The following is a 21,264-nucleotide window of genomic DNA, read 5'->3' as shown; positions in this document are numbered from 1 at the left end:
AAACCCTCCCTGTCCCTTCTTCACCCTGCATGGGGTAATTATTTTTTCCCTGAAAACCCTCCCTGTCCCTTCTTCACCCTGCCTGGGGTAATTATTTTACCCTGAAAACCCTGCCTGTCCCTTCTCCACCCTGCCTGGGGTAATTATTTTACCCTGAAAACCCTCCCTGTCCCCTCTTCACCCTGCCTGGGGTAATTATTTTACCCTGAAAACCCTGCCTGTCCCCTCTCCACCCTGCCTGGGGTAAATATTTACCCTGAAACAATAAAGCCTTCCTCCATCAACAACCATCAACCAGCCTCTCATCCGCTCCCTGCCTGTGGTATTTATTGTCTCCACCAGGCCGAAGGCTTAGGGGGAGAGTATGTTTTGCACTCCGTCCGTCCGTCCGTGTGTGTGTGTGTCCGTCCGTCCGTGTGTCCGTGTGTCCGTGAGCAGCTAATCTCGGCCACCGTTAACCCGGTCGATGCCAAATTTTGCACACACACTCCCTGGATGCCAACGATGAACCTCTGCCCCAAACTTTCCAGAACGGCCTGTTATAGCGCCACCAAGAGGCCGCTTTGTGCAAAACAAGTTTTTGCACAGTACACCTACAGATTTTGTCCAAACATCACGCAAATTCGTACACAGTCTCTCTAGAGCCATTCAACGAAACCGGTCTTTCAGATTTCCAGAACGGCCTGTTATAGCGCCACCAGGAGGCCGCTCCAGGAGGCCGCTTTGTGCAAAACAGGTTTTTGCACAGTACACCTACAGATTTTGTCCAAACATCACGCAAATTGGTACACAGTCTCTCTAGAGCCATTCAACGAAACCAGTCTTTCAGATTTCCAGAACGGCCTGTTATAGCGCCACCAGGAGGCCGCTTTGTGCAAAACAAGTTTTTGCACAGTACACCTACAGATTTTGTCCAAACATCACGCAAATTGGTACACAGTCTCTCTAGAGCCATTCAACGAAACCAGTCTTTCAGATTTCCAGAACAGCCTGTTATAGCGCCACCAGGAGCCCGCTTTGTGCAAAACAAGTTTTTGCACAGTACACCTACAGATTTTGTCCAAACATCACGCAAATTGGTACACAGTCTCTCTAGAGCCATTCAACGAAACCAGTCTTTCAGATTTCTCAGACTCCATCCTGATTGGTTAAGATTGGCTTCAAAAGTTCACAGTGCTCAGTTTCAAACAAAATGCTGCAAATCATGAACACATCGCGTGATTTCCGTGAGGACGAAATGCCACATGAACAATTTCAACTCAGCCTCAAGGTGGCGCTATAACTGGCCCAAAAGTGTTTTTACCTCTAACTGCACGGATCTGTGGATAACTTTGTATGCCAACTCCCTAGAGGCCAAGGAAAAACCTTTGCCTGGAATTCTTCACATCTGCTCATCCTGGTGGAGACCTGTGCCCAGTAGGGCACAGGTCTCCACCAGGATAGGAATGTAGGACATTGCAGCTTGCCTTCATCTGGTGGTTGGATAAAAGGGCAACAAAAGTAAATTATAGCGCCACCTTGAGGCTGAGTTGAAATTGTTCATGTGGCATTTCTTCCTCTGCCTAGTGGGAATGCGCGTGCACAATTTCACGGAAATCACGCGATGTGTTCATGATTTGCAGCATTTTGTTTGAAACTGAGCACTCCTGTGAACTTTGGAAGCCAATCTTAACCAATCAGGATGGAGTCTGCGCGATGTTTGGACAAAATCTGTAGTTGTACTCCGGCCTCCTGGTGGCGCTATAACTGGCCGTTCTGGAAATTTTGGGGCAGAGGTTCATCGTTGGCATCCAGGGAGTGTGTGTGCGACCGGGTCAACGGTGCCGGAGATTAGCTGCTCACGGACACACGGACGGACGGACGGACGGACACACGGACGGACGGACGGAGTGCAAAACATACTCTCCCCCCATGCCTTCGGCCTGGTGGAGACAATTACCTTCATGAGACTAGTAAATGACCTTGACCAGTATAAATTACCTTCATGAGACTAGTAAATGACCGTGACCAGTATAAATGACCTTCATAAGACTAGTAAATGATCTTCACCAGTATAAATGACCTTGACCAGTATGCAGTCCGTGACCATGGACTATAGCCTTTTGCTTTTCCTTGATTTTCGCCTTTTTTAAAATCCTCAACAATGATGAAGAATCGCGCACTATAGCGCGCCGCTCAATGACCTCTGAGACCATGGACCAATGAATGAAATACAACACATTGAGCAGGGCACTGCAGGGAGTTGAACCCCGTTCCGGTAAACCAGAAGTCCGACACCAGTGCCTTAGTTTTTGTGTTGTTGTTCATTTAAAGGTCCAGGTGTGCATACGCATGTGCGCCTGTGCGTGTGTAGGTGCATGTGTGCATGTGTGTGTGCACGCTTCAATGACCACTGTTGGACCCAATGGCAATCAAGGACCTCAGGGAGCCACCCAAAAGTCACAACGGTCACAGCGAACTCTGTTGCATCACAACTGGTGGCCAACAGTCATAACCAACAACGCCGCCGACCCACAGGAGAATACCATCGCACAGTGGTATCAGACCAACCACAATCAGCCAGCCCTCAAACCAAACCCTTCGACCTAGAAGAACTCGAAACTGCAATGGGAAAGTTGAAACCCGGAAAAGCAGCAGGGATTGATGACATACTGGCAGAAATTATACAGCACCTGGAACCTAACGCAAAGACCTGGCTCGTGGGGATGCTGAACACATGCATGGCACAGAAAACCATCCCTTCTGTCTGGAGAAAGGCCAAAGTGGTTGCAATCCCCAAACCTGGCAAAGACCCATCATCCTCAAAGAGCTACCGACCCATTTCCCTTCTCTGCATCACCTACAAGAGAGGCTGCTACTCCAACGCCTCATGCCACTCATAGACACCAAGCTGACTAAAGACCAAGCTGGTTTCCGTCCCGGCCTGTGCTGGACAGAGCTCAACCTCACCCAACACATTGAGGATGGGTTTGAGGGAAAACAAATAACTGGAGCAGAAACTGGAGGGTGAAGCAAGCACGCAGGCAGCTAGTGCCTGCCTGCCTTCCTGCCTGCCTTCCTCATGTGGAAGCTGCATAGTTGACTTTGTGTGTGTCTTTCTTTTTCGGTCTGTCTTTCTTAGGATGAAGATCAAGGTAGACGCCGTTGGAAGGCTCAACACAAGCCGATGCCCCTAGATATCCATCCCAAAGCTTCCCTCAGGGAGCCCAGCAAGCCAGCTAGCCAGCAAGCCCGCCCAGTCAGCCAACGCAGCCAGCCAGCTCCGCCAGTCAGCCAGTGTAGAAAGTCAGGCTGACAAGCCAGAGCATATCATCTCTTGCAGTCCGCCATTGCAGCCATACCAGCCTTGCTCAGTCAGCTCAGCCAGGCCTCTCTCGAGACCTGGCTCTCTGTCTGCCTGGCCCGGTCTGCCCTGCCCTGCCTTGCAGCAACAGAACCAGCCTTGCTAGCAAGCCAGCCAGCTCAGAATACGAGCTCAGCAAGCCAGCGCAGCTGGCAAGCACGCAGTTAGTCTAAACCAGTTTCAGACCGGCAGGCCAAGGCAGACAGACAGGAAGACCGAGGCGCCTAGGCAGGCAGACAGGCCAGGAAGGCAACAAAGTGCAGGCAGGGGGACTATCCGGCCTAAGGCTGCGCTGCAAGGGTTGGAGCCTGGCCAGCTCCTGCTGATCTCCGCTGAGTGGCTGTGGCTGCACAGTAAGGCTGCGGTAACCTAGTCTGGGCTTGCTGCTGCACTGGCTTGCTCAGCTCGCATTTTGAGCTGGCTGGCTTGCCAGAAAGGCTGGTTCTGTTGCTGCAAGGCAGGGCGGGGCAGACCGGGCCAGGCAGACAGAGAGCCAGGCCTCGAGAGAGGCCTGGCTGAGCTGACTGAGCAAGGCTGGTATGGCTGCAATGGCTGACTGCAAGGGCTGATATGCTCTGGCTTGGCAGCCTGACTTTCTACACTGGCTGACTGGCGGAGCTGACTGGCTACGGTGGCTGACTGGGCAGGCTTGCTGGCTAGCTGGCTTGCTGGGCTCCCTGAGGGAAGCTTTGGGATGGATCTCTAGGGGCATCGGCTTGTGTTGAGCCTTCCAACGGCGTCTACCTTGATCTCCGTCCTAAGAAAGAAAGACAGAAAAAGAAAGACACACACAAACCCAACTATGCAGGTTTGAGGGAAAACAAATAACTGGAGCAGCATTCAGAGATCTCTCTGCTGCCTACGACACTGTCCAACACCGCACAATGGTCAGCACAAGCCTCCTCAACAACAGGCGCTTCTATGTCCAGTTAAATGACCAGAGGAGTAAATAGAAAGCCCAAAAAGAACGGCCTCCCACAAGGTAGCGTGCTCGCCCCCCTCCTTTTCAATATCTACACAAACGTCCAGCCACTACCCAAAGTAGTAGTACTGGAATGAAATGATAGAGAACACCTCACACACACATAGTTTCCTTTCGTGGCTGTTTACATTCGAGGGTCGCCGGTCCTCTCGAACGGAACAGTTTAACGTCATGCCCAGGACGAAAAGATATAGAGAACACCAACATGACAAATAACAGCAGGAAGGCATTATAAATTACCTTCATGAGACTAGTAAATGACCTTGACCAGTATAAATTACCTTCATGAGACTAGTAAATGACCTTGACCAGTATAAATGACCTTCATAAGACTAGTAAATGATCTTCACCAGTATAAATGACCGTGACCAGTATGCAGTCCGTGACCATGGACTATAGCCTTTAGCTTTTCCTTGATTTTCGCCTTTTTTTAAATCCTCAACAATGATGAAGAATCGCGCACTATAGCGCGCCGCTCAATGACCTCTGAGACCATGGACCAATGAATGAAATACAACACATTGAGCAGGGCACTGCAGGGAGTTGAACCCCGTTCCGGTAAACCAGAAGTCCGACACCAGTGCCTTAGTTTTTGTGTTGTTGTTCATTTAAAGGTCCAGGTGTGCATACGCATGTGCGCCTGTGCGGGTGTAGGTGCATGTGTGCATGTGTGTGTGCACGCTTCAATGACCACTGTTGGACCCAATGGGGATCAAGGACCTCAGGGAGCCACCCAAAATACACAACGGTCACAGCGAACTCTGTTGCATCACAACTGGTGGCCAACAGTCATAACCAACAACGCCGCCGACCCACAGGAGAATACCATCGCACAGTGGTATCAGACCAACCACAATCAGCCAGCCCTCAAACCAAACCCTTCGACCTAGAAGAACTCGAAACTGCAATGGGAAAGTTGAAACCCGGAAAAGCAGCAGGGATTGATGACATACTGGCAGAAATTATACAGCACCTGGAACCTAACGCAAAGACCTGGCTCGTGGGGATGCTGAACACATGCATGGCTCAGAAAACCATCCCTTCTGTCTGGAGAAAGGCCAAAGTGGTTGCAATCCCCAAACCTGGCAAAGACCCATCATCCTCAAAGAGCTACCGACCCATTTCCCTTCTCTGCATCACCTACAAGAGAGGCTGCTACTCCAACGCCTCATGCCACTCATAGACACCAAGCTGACTAAAGACCAAGCTGGTTTCCGTCCCGGCCTGTGCTGGACAGAGCTCAACCTCACCCAACACATTGAGGATGGGTTTGAGGGAAAACAAATAACTGGAGCAGAAACTGGAGGGCGAAGCAAGCACGCAGGCAGCTAGTGCATGCCTGCCTTCCTGCCTGCCTTCCTCATGTGGAAGCTGCATAGTTGACTTTGTGTGTGTCTTTCTTTTTCTGTCTGTCTTTCTTAGGATGAAGATCAAGGTAGACGCCGTTGGAAGGCTCAACACAAGCCGATGCCCCTAGATATCCATCCCAAAGCTTCCCTCAGGGAGCCCAGCAAGCCAGCTAGCCAGCAAGCCCGCCCAGTCAGCCAACACAGCCAGCCAGCTCCGCCAGTCAGCCAGTGTAGAAAGTCAGGCTGACAAGCCAGAGCATATCATCTCTTGCAGTCCGCCATTGCAGCCATACCAGCCTTGCTCAGTCAGCTCAGCCAGGCCTCTCTCGAGGCCTGGCTCTCTGTCTGCCTGGCCCGGTCTGCCCTGCCCTGCCTTGCAGCAACAGAACCAGCCTTGCTAGCAAGCCAGCCAGCTCAGAATACGAGCTCAGCAAGCCAGCGCAGCTGGCAAGCACGCAGTTAGTCTAAACCAGTTTCAGACCGGCAGGCCAAGGCAGACAGACAGGAAGACCGAGGCGCCTAGGCAGGCAGACAGGCCAGGAAGGCAACAAAGTGCAGGCAGGGGGACTATCCGGCCTAAGGCTGCGCTGCAAGGGTTGGAGCCTGGCCAGCTCCTGCTGATCTCCGCTGAGTGGCTGTGGCTGCACAGTAAGGCTGCGGTAACCTAGTCTGGGCTTGCTGCTGCACTGGCTTGCTCAGCTCGCATTCTGAGCTGGCTGGCTTGCCAGAAAGGCTGGTTCTGTTGCTGCAAGGCAGGGCGGGGCAGACCGGGCCAGGGAGACAGAGAGCCAGGCCTCGAGAGAGGCCTGGCTGAGCTGACTGAGCAAGGCTGGTATGGCTGCAATGGCTGACTGCAAGGGCTGATATGCTCTGGCTTGGCAGCCTGACTTTCTACACTGGCTGACTGGCGGAGCTGACTGGCTACGTTGGCTGACTGGGCAGGCTTGCTGGCTAGCTGGCTTGCTGGGCTCCCTGAGGGAAGCTTTGGGATGGATCTCTAGGGGCATCGGCTTGTGTTGAGCCTTCCAACGGCGTCTACCTTGATCTCCGTCCTAAGAAAGAAAGACAGAAAAAGAAAGACACACACAAACCCAACTATGCAGGTTTGAGGGAAAACAAATAACTGGAGCAGCATTCAGAGATCTCTCTGCTGCCTACGACACTGTCCAACACCGCACAATGGTCAGCACAAGCCTCCTCAACAACAGGCGCTTCTATGTCCAGTTAAATGACCAGAGGAGTAAATAGAAAGCCCAAAAAGAACGGCCTCCCACAAGGTAGCGTGCTCGCCCCCCTCCTTTTCAATATCTACACAAACGTCCAGCCACTACCCAAAGTAGTAGTACTGGAATGAAATGATAGAGAACACCTCACACACACATAGTTTCCTTTCGTGGCTGTTTACATTCGAGGGTCGCCGGTCCTCTCGAACGGAACAGTTTAACGTCATGCCCAGGACGAAAAGATATAGAGAACACCAACATGACAAATAACAGCAGGAAGGCATTATAAATTACCTTCATGAGACTAGTAAATGACCTTGACCAGTATAAATTACCTTCATGAGACTAGTAAATGACCTTGACCAGTATAAATGACCTTCATAAGACTAGTAAATGATCTTCACCAGTATAAATGACCGTGACCAGTATGCAGTCCGTGACCATGGACTATAGCCTTTAGCTTTTCCTTGATTTTCGCCTTTTTTTAAATCCTCAACAATGATGAAGAATCGCGCACTATAGCGCGCCGCTCAATGACCTCTGAGACCATGGACCAATGAATGAAATACAACACATTGAGCAGGGCACTGCAGGGAGTTGAACCCCGTTCCGGTAAACCAGAAGTCCGACACCAGTGCCTTAGTTTTTGTGTTGTTGTTCATTTAAAGGTCCAGGTGTGCATACGCATGTGCGCCTGTGCGGGTGTAGGTGCATGTGTGCATGTGTGTGTGCACGCTTCAATGACCACTGTTGGACCCAATGGGGATCAAGGACCTCAGGGAGCCACCCAAAATACACAACGGTCACAGCGAACTCTGTTGCATCACAACTGGTGGCCAACAGTCATAACCAACAACGCCGCCGACCCACAGGAGAATACCATCGCACAGTGGTATCAGACCAACCACAATCAGCCAGCCCTCAAACCAAACCCTTCGACCTAGAAGAACTCGAAACTGCAATGGGAAAGTTGAAACCCGGAAAAGCAGCAGGGATTGATGACATACTGGCAGAAATTATACAGCACCTGGAACCTAACGCAAAGACCTGGCTCGTGGGGATGCTGAACACATGCATGGCTCAGAAAACCATCCCTTCTGTCTGGAGAAAGGCCAAAGTGGTTGCAATCCCCAAACCTGGCAAAGACCCATCATCCTCAAAGAGCTACCGACCCATTTCCCTTCTCTGCATCACCTACAAGAGAGGCTGCTACTCCAACGCCTCATGCCACTCATAGACACCAAGCTGACTAAAGACCAAGCTGGTTTCCGTCCCGGCCTGTGCTGGACAGAGCTCAACCTCACCCAACACATTGAGGATGGGTTTGAGGGAAAACAAATAACTGGAGCAGAAACTGGAGGGCGAAGCAAGCACGCAGGCAGCTAGTGCATGCCTGCCTTCCTGCCTGCCTTCCTCATGTGGAAGCTGCATAGTTGACTTTGTGTGTGTCTTTCTTTTTCTGTCTGTCTTTCTTAGGATGAAGATCAAGGTAGACGCCGTTGGAAGGCTCAACACAAGCCGATGCCCCTAGATATCCATCCCAAAGCTTCCCTCAGGGAGCCCAGCAAGCCAGCTAGCCAGCAAGCCCGCCCAGTCAGCCAACGCAGCCAGCCAGCTCCGCCAGTCAGCCAGTGTAGAAAGTCAGGCTGACAAGCCAGAGCATATCAGCTCTTGCAGTCCGCCATTGCAGCCATACCAGCCTTGCTCAGTCAGCTCAGCCAGGCCTCTCTCGAGGCCTGGCTCTCTGTCTGCCTGGCCCGGTCTGCCCTGCCCTGCCTTGCAGCAACAGAACCAGCCTTGCTAGCAAGCCAGCCAGCTCAGAATACGAGCTCAGCAAGCCAGCGCAGCTGGCAAGCACGCAGTTAGTCTAAACCAGTTTCAGACCGGCAGGCCAAGGCAGACAGACAGGAAGACCGAGGCGCCTAGGCAGGCAGACAGGCCAGGAAGGCAACAAAGTGCAGGCAGGGGGACTATCCGGCCTAAGGCTGCGCTGCAAGGGTTGGAGCCTGGCCAGCTCCTGCTGATCTCCGCTGAGTGGCTGTGGCTGCACAGTAAGGCTGCGGTAACCTAGTCTGGGCTTGCTGCTGCACTGGCTTGCTCAGCTCGCATTCTGAGCTGGCTGGCTTGCCAGAAAGGCTGGTTCTGTTGCTGCAAGGCAGGGCGGGGCAGACCGGGCCAGGGAGACAGAGAGCCAGGCCTCGAGAGAGGCCTGGCTGAGCTGACTGAGCAAGGCTGGTATGGCTGCAATGGCTGACTGCAAGGGCTGATATGCTCTGGCTTGGCAGCCTGACTTTCTACACTGGCTGACTGGCGGAGCTGACTGGCTACGTTGGCTGACTGGGCAGGCTTGCTGGCTAGCTGGCTTGCTGGGCTCCCTGAGGGAAGCTTTGGGATGGATCTCTAGGGGCATCGGCTTGTGTTGAGCCTTCCAACGGCGTCTACCTTGATCTCCGTCCTAAGAAAGAAAGACAGAAAAAGAAAGACACACACAAACCCAACTATGCAGGTTTGAGGGAAAACAAATAACTGGAGCAGCATTCAGAGATCTCTCTGCTGCCTACGACACTGTCCAACACCGCACAATGGTCAGCACAAGCCTCCTCAACAACAGGCGCTTCTATGTCCAGTTAAATGACCAGAGGAGTAAATAGAAAGCCCAAAAAGAACGGCCTCCCACAAGGTAGCGTGCTCGCCCCCCTCCTTTTCAATATCTACACAAACGTCCAGCCACTACCCAAAGTAGTAGTACTGGAATGAAATGATAGAGAACACCTCACACACACATAGTTTCCTTTCGTGGCTGTTTACATTCGAGGGTCGCCGGTCCTCTCGAACGGAACAGTTTAACGTCATGCCCAGGACGAAAAGATATAGAGAACACCAACATGACAAATAACAGCAGGAAGGCATTATAAATTACCTTCATGAGACTAGTAAATGACCTTGACCAGTATAAATTACCTTCATGAGACTAGTAAATGACCTTGACCAGTATAAATGACCTTCATAAGACTAGTAAATGATCTTCACCAGTATAAATGACCTTGACCAGTATGCAGTCCGTGACCATGGACTATAGCCTTTTGCTTTTCCTTGATTTTCGCCTTTTTTTAAATCCTCAACAATGATGAAGAATCGCGCACTATAGCGCGCCGCTCAATGACCTCTGAGACCATGGACCAATGAATGAAATACAACACATTGAGCAGGGCACTGCAGGGAGTTGAACCCCGTTCCGGTAAACCAGAACTCCGACACCAGTGCCTTAGTTTTTGTGTTGTTGTTCATTTAAAGGTCCAGGTGTGCATACGCATGTGCGCCTGTGCGGGTGTAGGTGCATGTGTGCATGTGTGTGTGCACGCTTCAATGACCACTGTTGGACCCAATGGCGATCAAGGACCTCAGGGAGCCACCCAAAATACACAACGGTCACAGCGAACTCTGTTGCATCACAACTGGTCGCCAACAGTCATAACCAACAACGCCGCCGACCCACAGGAGAATACCATCGCACAGTGGTATCAGACCAACCACAATCAGCCAGCCCTCAAACCAAACCCTTCGACCTAGAAGAACTCGAAACTGCAATGGGAAAGTTGAAACCCGGAAAAGCAGCAGGGATTGATGACATACTGGCAGAAATTATACAGCACCTGGAACCTAACGCAAAGACCTGGCTCGTGGGGATGCTGAACACATGCATGGCACAGAAAACCATCCCTTCTGTCTGGAGAAAGGCCAAAGTGGTTGCAATCCCCAAACCTGGCAAAGACCCATCATCCTCAAAGAGCTACCGACCCATTTCCCTTCTCTGCATCACCTACAAGAGAGGCTGCTACTCCAACGCCTCATGCCACTCATAGACACCAAGCTGACTAAAGACCAAGCTGGTTTCCGTCCCGGCCTGTGCTGGACAGAGCTCAACCTCACCCAACACATTGAGGATGGGTTTGAGGGAAAACAAATAACTGGAGCAGAAACTGGAGGGCGAAGCAAGCACGCAGGCAGCTAGTGCCTGCCTGCCTTCCTGCCTGCCTTCCTCATGTGGAAGCTGCATAGTTGACTTTGTGTGTGTCTTTCTTTTTCTGTCTGTCTTTCTTAGGATGAAGATCAAGGTAGACGCCGTTGGAAGGCTCAACACAAGCCGATGCCCCTAGAGATCCATCCCAAAGCTTCCCTCAGGGAGCCCAGCAAGCCAGCTAGCCAGCAAGCCCGCCCAGTCAGCCAACGCAGCCAGCCAGCTCCGCCAGTCAGCCAGTGTAGAAAGTCAGGCTGACAAGCCAGAGCATATCATCTCTTGCAGTCCGCCATTGCAGCCATACCAGCCTTGCTCAGTCAGCTCAGCCAGGCCTCTCTCGAGGCCTGGCTCTCTGTCTGCCTGGCCCGGTCTGCCCTGCCCTGCCTTGCAGCAACAGAACCAGCCTTGCTAGCAAGCCAGCCAGCTCAGAATACGAGCTCAGCAAGCCAGCGCAGCTGGCAAGCACGCAGTTAGTCTAAACCAGTTTCAGACCGGCAGGCCAAGGCAGACAGACAGGAAGACCGAGGCGCCTAGGCAGGCAGACAGGCCAGGAAGGCAACAAAGTGCAGGCAGGGGGACTATCCGGCCTAAGGCTGCGCTGCAAGGGTTGGAGCCTGGCCAGCTCCTGCTGATCTCCGCTGAGTGGCTGTGGCTGCACAGTAAGGCTGCGGTAACCTAGTCTGGGCTTGCTGCTGCACTGGCTTGCTCAGCTCGCATTCTGAGCTGGCTGGCTTGCCAGAAAGGCTGGTTCTGTTGCTGCAAGGCAGGGCGGGGCAGACCGGGCCAGGCAGACAGAGAGCCAGGCCTCGAGAGAGGCCTGGCTGAGCTGACTGAGCAAGGCTGGTATGGCTGCAATGGCTGACTGCAAGGGCTGATATGCTCTGGCTTGGCAGCCTGACTTTCTACACTGGCTGACTGGCGGAGCTGACTGGCTACGTTGGCTGACTGGGCAGGCTTGCTGGCTAGCTGGCTTGCTGGGCTCCCTGAGGGAAGCTTTGGGATGGATCTCTAGGGGCATCGGCTTGTGTTGAGCCTTCCAACGGCGTCTACCTTGATCTCCGTCCTAAGAAAGAAAGACAGAAAAAGAAAGACACACACAAACCCAACTATGCAGGTTTGAGGGAAAACAAATAACTGGAGCAGCATTCAGAGATCTCTCTGCTGCCTACGACACTGTCCAACACCGCACAATGGTCAGCACAAGCCTCCTCAACAACAGGCGCTTCTATGTCCAGTTAAATGACCAGAGGAGTAAATAGAAAGCCCAAAAAGAACGGCCTCCCACAAGGTAGCGTGCTCGCCCCCCTCCTTTTCAATATCTACACAAACGTCCAGCCACTACCCAAAGTAGTAGTACTGGAATGAAATGATAGAGAACACCTCACACACACATAGTTTCCTTTCGTGGCTGTTTACATTCGAGGGTCGCCGGTCCTCTCGAACGGAACAGTTTAACGTCATGCCCAGGACGAAAAGATATAGAGAACACCAACATGACAAATAACAGCAGGAAGGCATTATAAATTACCTTCATGAGACTAGTAAATGACCTTGACCAGTATAAATTACCTTCATGAGACTAGTAAATGACCTTGACGAGTATAAATGACCTTCATAAGACTAGTAAATGATCTTCACCAGTATAAATGACCGTGACCAGTATGCAGTCCGTGACCATGGACTATAGCCTTTAGCTTTTCCTTGATTTTCGCCTTTTTTTAAATCCTCAACAATGATGAAGAATCGCGCACTATAGCGCGCCGCTCAATGACCTCTGAGACCATGGACCAATGAATGAAATACAACACATTGAGCAGGGCACTGCAGGGAGTTGAACCCCGTTCCGGTAAACCAGAAGTCCGACACCAGTGCCTTAGTTTTTGTGTTGTTGTTCATTTAAAGGTCCAGGTGTGCATACGCATGTGCGCCTGTGCGGGTGTAGGTGCATGTGTGCATGTGTGTGTGCACGCTTCAATGACCACTGTTGGACCCAATGGCGATCAAGGACCTCAGGGAGCCACCCAAAATACACAACGGTCACAGCGAACTCTGTTGCATCACAACTGGTGGCCAACAGTCATAACCAACAACGCCGCCGACCCACAGGAGAATACCATCGCACAGTGGTATCAGACCAACCACAATCAGCCAGCCCTCAAACCAAACCCTTCGACCTAGAAGAACTCGAAACTGCAATGGGAAAGTTGAAACCCGGAAAAGCAGCAGGGATTGATGACATACTGGCAGAAATTATACAGCACCTGGAACCTAACGCAAAGACCTGGCTCGTGGGGATGCTGAACACATGCATGGCACAGAAAACCATCCCTTCTGTCTGGAGAAAGGCCAAAGTGGTTGCAATCCCCAAACCTGGCAAAGACCCATCATCCTCAAAGAGCTACCGACCCATTTCCCTTCTCTGCATCACCTACAAGAGAGGCTGCTACTCCAACGCCTCATGCCACTCATAGACACCAAGCTGACTAAAGACCAAGCTGGTTTCCGTCCCGGCCTGTGCTGGACAGAGCTCAACCTCACCCAACACATTGAGGATGGGTTTGAGGGAAAACAAATAACTGGAGCAGAAACTGGAGGGCGAAGCAAGCACGCAGGCAGCTAGTGCCTGCCTGCCTGCCTTCCTCATGTGGAAGCTGCATAGTTGACTTTGTGTGTGTCTTTCTTTTTCTGTCTGTCTTTCTTAGGATGAAGATCAAGGTAGACGCCGTTGGAAGGCTCAACACAAGCCGATGCCCCTAGAGATCCATCCCAAAGCTTCCCTCAGGGAGCCCAGCAAGCCAGCTAGCCAGCAAGCCCGCCCAGTCAGCCAACGCAGCCAGCCAGCTCCGCCAGTCAGCCAGTGTAGAAAGTCAGGCTGACAAGCCAGAGCATATCAGCTCTTGCAGTCCGCCATTGCAGCCATACCAGCCTTGCTCAGTCAGCTCAGCCAGGCCTCTCTCGAGGCCTGGCTCTCTGTCTGCCTGGCCCGGTCTGCCCTGCCCTGCCTTGCAGCAACAGAACCAGCCTTGCTAGCAAGCCAGCCAGCTCAGAATACGAGCTCAGCAAGCCAGCGCAGCTGGCAAGCACGCAGTTAGTCTAAACCAGTTTCAGACCGGCAGGCCAAGGCAGACAGACAGGAAGACCGAGGCGCCTAGGCAGGCAGACAGGCCAGGAAGGCAACAAAGTGCAGGCAGGGGGACTATCCGGCCTAAGGCTGCGCTGCAAGGGTTGGAGCCTGGCCAGCTCCTGCTGATCTCCGCTGAGTGGCTGTGGCTGCACAGTAAGGCTGCGGTAACCTAGTCTGGGCTTGCTGCTGCACTGGCTTGCTCAGCTCGCATTCTGAGCTGGCTGGCTTGCCAGAAAGGCTGGTTCTGTTGCTGCAAGGCAGGGCGGGGCAGACCGGGCCAGGCAGACAGAGAGCCAGGCCTCGAGAGAGGCCTGGCTGAGCTGACTGAGCAAGGCTGGTATGGCTGCAATGGCTGACTGCAAGGGCTGATATGCTCTGGCTTGGCAGCCTGACTTTCTACACTGGCTGACTGGCGGAGCTGACTGGCTACGTTGGCTGACTGGGCAGGCTTGCTGGCTAGCTGGCTTGCTGGGCTCCCTGAGGGAAGCTTTGGGATGGATCTCTAGGGGCATCGGCTTGTGTTGAGCCTTCCAACGGCGTCTACCTTGATCTCCGTCCTAAGAAAGAAAGACAGAAAAAGAAAGACACACACAAACCCAACTATGCAGGTTTGAGGGAAAACAAATAACTGGAGCAGCATTCAGAGATCTCTCTGCTGCCTACGACACTGTCCAACACCGCACAATGGTCAGCACAAGCCTCCTCAACAACAGGCGCTTCTATGTCCAGTTAAATGACCAGAGGAGTAAATAGAAAGCCCAAAAAGAACGGCCTCCCACAAGGTAGCGTGCTCGCCCCCCTCCTTTTCAATATCTACACAAACGTCCAGCCACTACCCAAAGTAGTAGTACTGGAATGAAATGATAGAGAACACCTCACACACACATAGTTTCCTTTCGTGGCTGTTTACATTCGAGGGTCGCCGGTCCTCTCGAACGGAACAGTTTAACGTCATGCCCAGGACGAAAAGATATAGAGAACACCAACATGATAAATAACAGCAGGAAGGCATTATAAATTACCTTCGTGAGACTAGTAAATGACCTTGACCAGTATAAATGACCTTCATAAGACTAGTAAATGATCTTCACCAGTATAAATGACCGTGACCAGTATGCAGTCCGTGACCATGGACTATAGCCTTTTGCTTTTCCTTGATTTTCGCCTTTTTTAAAATCCTCAACAATGATGAAGAATCGCGCACTATAGCGCGCCGCTCAATGACCTCTGAGACCATGGACCAATGAATGAAATACAACACATTGAGCAGGGCACTGCAGGGAGTTGAACCCCGTTCCGGTAAACCAGAAGTCCGACACCAGTGCCTTAGTTTTTGTGTTGTTGTTCATTTAAAGGTCCAGGTGTGCATACGCATGTGCGCCTGTGCGTGTGTAGGTGCATGTGTGCATGTACGCTTCAATGACCACTGTTGGACCCAATGGCGATCAAGGACCTCAGGGAGCCACCCAAAATTCACAACGGTCACAGCGAACTCTGTTGCATCACAACTGGTGGCCAACAGTCATAACCAACAACGCCGCCGACCCACAGGAGAATACCATCGCACAGTGGTATCAGACCAACCACAATCAGCCAGCCCTCAAACCAAACCCTTCGACCTAGAAGAACTCGAAACTGCAATGGGAAAGTTGAAACCCGGAAAAGCAGCAGGGATTGATGACATACTGGCAGAAATTATACAGCACCTGGAACCTAACGCAAAGACCTGGCTCGTGGGGATGCTGAACACATGCATGGCACAGAAAACCATCCCTTCTGTCTGGAGAAAGGCCAAAGTGGTTGCAATCCCCAAACCTGGCAAAGACCCATCATCCTCAAAGAGCTACCGACCCATTTCCCTTCTCTGCATCACCTACAAGAGAGGCTGCTACTCCAACGCCTCATGCCACTCATAGACACCAAGCTGACTAAAGACCAAGCTGGTTTCCGTCCCGGCCTGTGCTGGACAGAGCTCAACCTCACCCAACACATTGAGGATGGGTTTGAGGGAAAACAAATAACTGGAGCAGAAACTGGAGGGCGAAGCAAGCATGCAGGCAGCTAGTGCCTGCCTGCCTGCCTTCCTCATGTGGAAGCTGCATAGTTGACTTTGTGTGTGTCTTTCTTTTTCTGTCTGTCTTTCTTAGGATGAAGATCAAGGTAGACGCCGTTGGAAGGCTCAACACAAGCCGATGCCCCTAGAGATCCATCCCAAAGCTTCCCTCAGGGAGCCCAGCAAGCCAGCTAGCCAGCAAGCCCGCCCAGTCAGCCAACGCAGCCAGCCAGCTCCGCCAGTCAGCCAGTGTAGAAAGTCAGGCTGACAAGCCAGAGCATATCAGCTCTTGCAGTCCGCCATTGCAGCCATACCAGCCTTGCTCAGTCAGCTCAGCCAGGCCTCTCTCGAGGCCTGGCTCTCTGTCTGCCTGGCCCGGTCTGCCCTGCCCTGCCTTGCAGCAACAGAACCAGCCTTGCTAGCAAGCCAGCCAGCTCAGAATACGAGCTCAGCAAGCCAGCGCAGCTGGCAAGCACGCAGTTAGTCTAAACCAGTTTCAGACCGGCAGGCCAAGGCAGACAGACAGGAAGACCGAGGCGCCTAGGCAGGCAGGCCAGGAAGGCAACAAAGTGCAGGCAGGGGGACTATCCGGCCTAAGGCTGCGCTGCAAGGGTTGGAGCCTGGCCAGCTCCTGCTGGTCTGGGCTGAGTGGCTGTGGCTGCACAGTAAGGCTGCGGTAACCTAGTCTGGGCTTGCTGCTGCACTGGCTTGCTCAGCTCGCATTCTGAGCTGGCTGGCTTGCCAGAAAGGCTGGTTCTGTTGCTGCAAGGCAGGGCGGGGCAGAACGGGCCAGGCAGACAGAGAGCCAGGCCTCGAGAGAGGCCTGGCTGAGCTGACTAAGCAAGGCTGGTATGGCTGCAATGGCTGACTGCAAGGGCTGATATGCTCTGGCTTGGCAGCCTGACTTTCTACACTGGCTGACTGGCGGAGCTGACTGGCTACGTTGGCTGACTGGGCAGGCTTGCTGGCTAGCTGGCTTGCTGGGCTCCCTGAGGGAAGCTTTGGGATGGATCTCTAGGGGCATCGGCTTGTGTTGAGCCTTCCAACGGCGTCTACCTTGATCTCCGTCCTAAGAAAGAAAGACAGAAAAAGAAAGACACACACAAACCCAACTATGCAGGTTTGAGGGAAAACAAATAACTGGAGCAGCATTCAGAGATCTCTCTGCTGCCTACGACACTGTCCAACACCGCACAATGGTCAGCACAAGCCTCCTCAACAACAGGCGCTTCTATGTCCAGTTAAATGACCAGAGGAGTAAATAGAAAGCCCAAAAAGAACGGCCTCCCACAAGGTAGCGTGCTCGCCCCCCTCCTTTTCAATATCTACACAAACGTCCAGCCACTACCCAAAGTAGTAGTACTGGAATGAAATGATAGAGAACACCTCACACACACATAGTTTCCTTTCGTGGCTGTTTACATTCGAGGGTCGCCGGTCCTCTCGAACGGAACAGTTTAACGTCATGCCCAGGACGAAAAGATATAGAGAACACCAACATGACAAATAACAGCAGGAAGGCATTATAAATTACCTTCGTGAGACTAGTAAATGACCTTGACCAGTATAAATTACCTTCATGAGACTAGTAAATGACCTTGACCAGTATAAATGACCTTCATAAGACTAGTAAATGATCTTCACCAGTATAAATGACCTTGACCAGTATGCAGTCCGTGACCATGGACTATAGCCTTTTGCTTTTCCTTGATTTTCGCCTTTTTTTAAATCCTCAACAATGATGAAGAATCGCGCACTATAGCGCGCCGCTCAATGACCTCTGAGACCATGGACCAATGAATGAAATACAACACATTGAGCAGGGCACTGCAGGGAGTTGAACCCCGTTCCGGTAAACCAGAAGTCCGACAACAGTGCCTTAGTTTTTGTGTTGTTGTTCATTTAAAGGTCCAGGTGTGCATACGCATGTGCGCCTGTGCGGGTGTAGGTGCATGTGTGCATGTGTGTGTGCACGCTTCAATGACCACTGTTGGACCCAATGGCGATCAAGGACCTCAGGGAGCCACCCAAAATTCACAACGGTCACAGCGAACTCTGTTGCATCACAACTGGTGGCCAACAGTCATAACCAACAACGCCGCCGACCCACAGGAGAATACCATCGCACAGTGGTATTAGACCAACCACAATCAGCCAGCCCTCAAACCAAACCCTTCGACCTAGAAGAACTCGAAACTGCAATGGGAAAGTTGAAACCCGGAAAAGCAGCAGGGATTGATGACATACTGGCAGAAATTATACAGCACCTGGAACCTAACGCAAAGACCTGGCTCGTGGGGATGCTGAACACATGCATGGCACAGAAAACCATCCCTTCTGTCTGGAGAAAGGCCAAAGTGGTTGCAATCCCCAAACCTGGCAAAGACCCATCATCCTCAAAGAGCTACCGACCCATTTCCCTTCTCTGCATCACCTACAAGAGAGGCTGCTACTCCAACGCCTCATGCCACTCATAGACACCAAGCTGACTAAAGACCAAGCTGGTTTCCGTCCCAGCCTGTGCTGGACAGAGCTCAACCTCACCCAACACATTGAGGATGGGTTTGAGGGAAAACAAATAACTGGAGCAGAAACTGGAGGGCGAAGCAAGCACGCAGGCAGCTAGTGCCTGCCTGCCTTCCTCATGTGGAAGCTGCATAGTTGACTTTGTGTGTGTCTTTCTTTTTCTGTCTGTCTTTCTTAGGATGAAGATCAAGGTAGACGCCGTTGGAAGCCTCAACACAAGCCGATGCCCCTAGAGATCCATCCCAAAGCTTCCCTCAGGGAGCCCAGCAAGCCAGCTAGCCAGCAAGCCCGCCCAGTCAGCCAACGCAGCCAGCCAGCTCCGCCAGTCAGCCAGTGTAGAAAGTCAGGCTGACAAGCCAGAGCATATCAGCTCTTGCAGTCCGCCATTGCAGCCATACCAGCCTTGCTCAGTCAGCTCAGCCAGGCCTCTCTCGAGGCCTGGCTCTCTGTCTGCCTGGCCCGGTCTGCCCTGCCCTGCCTTGCAGCAACAGAACCAGCCTTGCTAGCAAGCCAGCCAGCTCAGAATACGAGCTCAGCAAGCCAGCGCAGCTGGCAAGCACGCAGTTAGTCTAAACCAGTTTCAGACCGGCAGGCCAAGGCAGACAGACAGGAAGACCGAGGCGCCTAGGCAGGCAGACAGGCCAGGAAGGCAACAAAGTGCAGGCAGGGGGACTATCCGGCCTAAGGCTGCGCTGCAAGGGTTGGAGCCTGGCCAGCTCCTGCTGGTCTGGGCTGAGTGGCTGTGGCTGCACAGTAAGGCTGCGGTAACCTAGTCTGGGCTTGCTGCTGCACTGGCTTGCTCAGCTCGCATTCTGAGCTAGCTGGCTTGCCAGAAAGGCTGGTTCTGTTGCTGCAAGGCAGGGCGGGGCAGACCGGGCCAGGCAGACAGAGAGCCAGGCCTCGAGAGAGGCCTGGCTGAGCTGACTGAGCAAGGCTGGTATGGCTGCAATGGCTGACTGCAAGGGCTGATATGCTCTGGCTTGGCAGCCTGACTTTCTACACTGGCTGACTGGCGGAGCTGACTGGCTACGTTGGCTGACTGGGGAGGCTTGCTGGCTAGCTGGCTTGCTGGGCTCCCTGAGGGAAGCTTTGGGATGGATCTCTAGGGGCATCGGCTTGTGTTGAGCCTTCCAACGGCGTCTACCTTGATCTCCGTCCTAAGAAAGAAAGACAGAAAAAGAAAGACACACACAAACCCAACTATGCAGGTTTGAGGGAAAACAAATAACTGGAGCAGCATTCAGAGATCTCTCTGCTGCCTACGACACTGTCCAACACCGCACAATGGTCAGCACAAGCCTCCTCAACAACAGGCGCTTCTATGTCCAGTTAAATGACCAGAGGAGTAAATAGAAAGCCCAAAAAGAACGGCCTCCCACAAGGTAGCGTGCTCGCCCCCCTCCTTTTCAATATCTACACAAACGTCCAGCCACTACCCAAAGTAGTAGTACTGGAATGAAATGATAGAGAACACCTCACACACACATAGTTTCCTTTCGTGGCTGTTTACATTCGAGGGTCGCCGGTCCTCTCGAACGGAACAGTTTAACGTCATGCCCAGGACGAAAAGATATAGAGAACACCAACATGACAAATAACAGCAGGAAGGCATTATAAATTACCTTCGTGAGACTAGTAAATGACCTTGACCAGTATAAATGACCTTCATAAGACTAGTAAATGATCTTCACCAGTATAAATGACCGTGACCAGTATGCAGTCCGTGACCATGGACTATAGCCTTTTGCTTTTCCTTGATTTTCGCCTTTTTTTAAATCCTCAACAATGATGAAGAATCGCGCACTATAGCGCGCCGCTCAATGACCTCTGAGACCATGGACCAATGAATGAAATACAACACATTGAGCAGGGCACTGCAGGGAGTTGAACCCCGTTCCGGTAAACCAGAAGTCCGACACCAGTGCCTTAGTTTTTGTGTTGTTGTTCATTTAAAGGTCCAGGTGTGCATACGCATGTGCGCCTGTGCGTGTGTAGGTGCATGTGTGCATGTGTGTGTGCACGCTTCAATGACCACTGTTGGACCCAATGGCGATCAAGGACCTCAGGGAGCCACCCAAAATTCACAACGGTCACAGCGAACTCTGTTGCATCACAACTGGTGGCCAACAGTCATAACCAACAACGCCGCCGACCCACAGGAGAATACCATCGCACAGTGGTATCAGACCAACCACAATCAGCCAGCCCTCAAACCAAACCCTTCGACCTAGAAGAACTCGAAACTGCAATGGGAAAGTTGAAACCCGGAAAAGCAGCAGGGATTGATGACATACTGGCAGAAATTATACAGCACCTGGAACCTAACGCAAAGACCTGGCTCGTGGGGATGCTGAACACATGCATGGCACAGAAAACCATCCCTTCTGTCTGGAGAAAGGCCAAAGTGGTTGCAATCCCCAAACCTGGCAAAGACCCATCATCCTCAAAGAGCTACCGACCCATTTCCCTTCTCTGCATCACCTACAAGAGAGGCTGCTACTCCAACGCCTCATGCCACTCATAGACACCAAGCTGACTAAAGACCAAGCTGGTTTCCGTCCCAGCCTGTGCTGGACAGAGCTCAACCTCACCCAACACATTGAGGATGGGTTTGAGGGAAAACAAATAACTGGAGCAGAAACTGGA

Source organism: Protomyctophum parallelum, assembly GCF_964188405.1.
Source record: "Protomyctophum parallelum genome assembly, chromosome: 4".
NCBI classification, from domain to species: domain Eukaryota; kingdom Metazoa; phylum Chordata; class Actinopteri; order Myctophiformes; family Myctophidae; genus Protomyctophum; species Protomyctophum parallelum.
Note: the sequence above shows the minus strand (reverse complement) of the source record.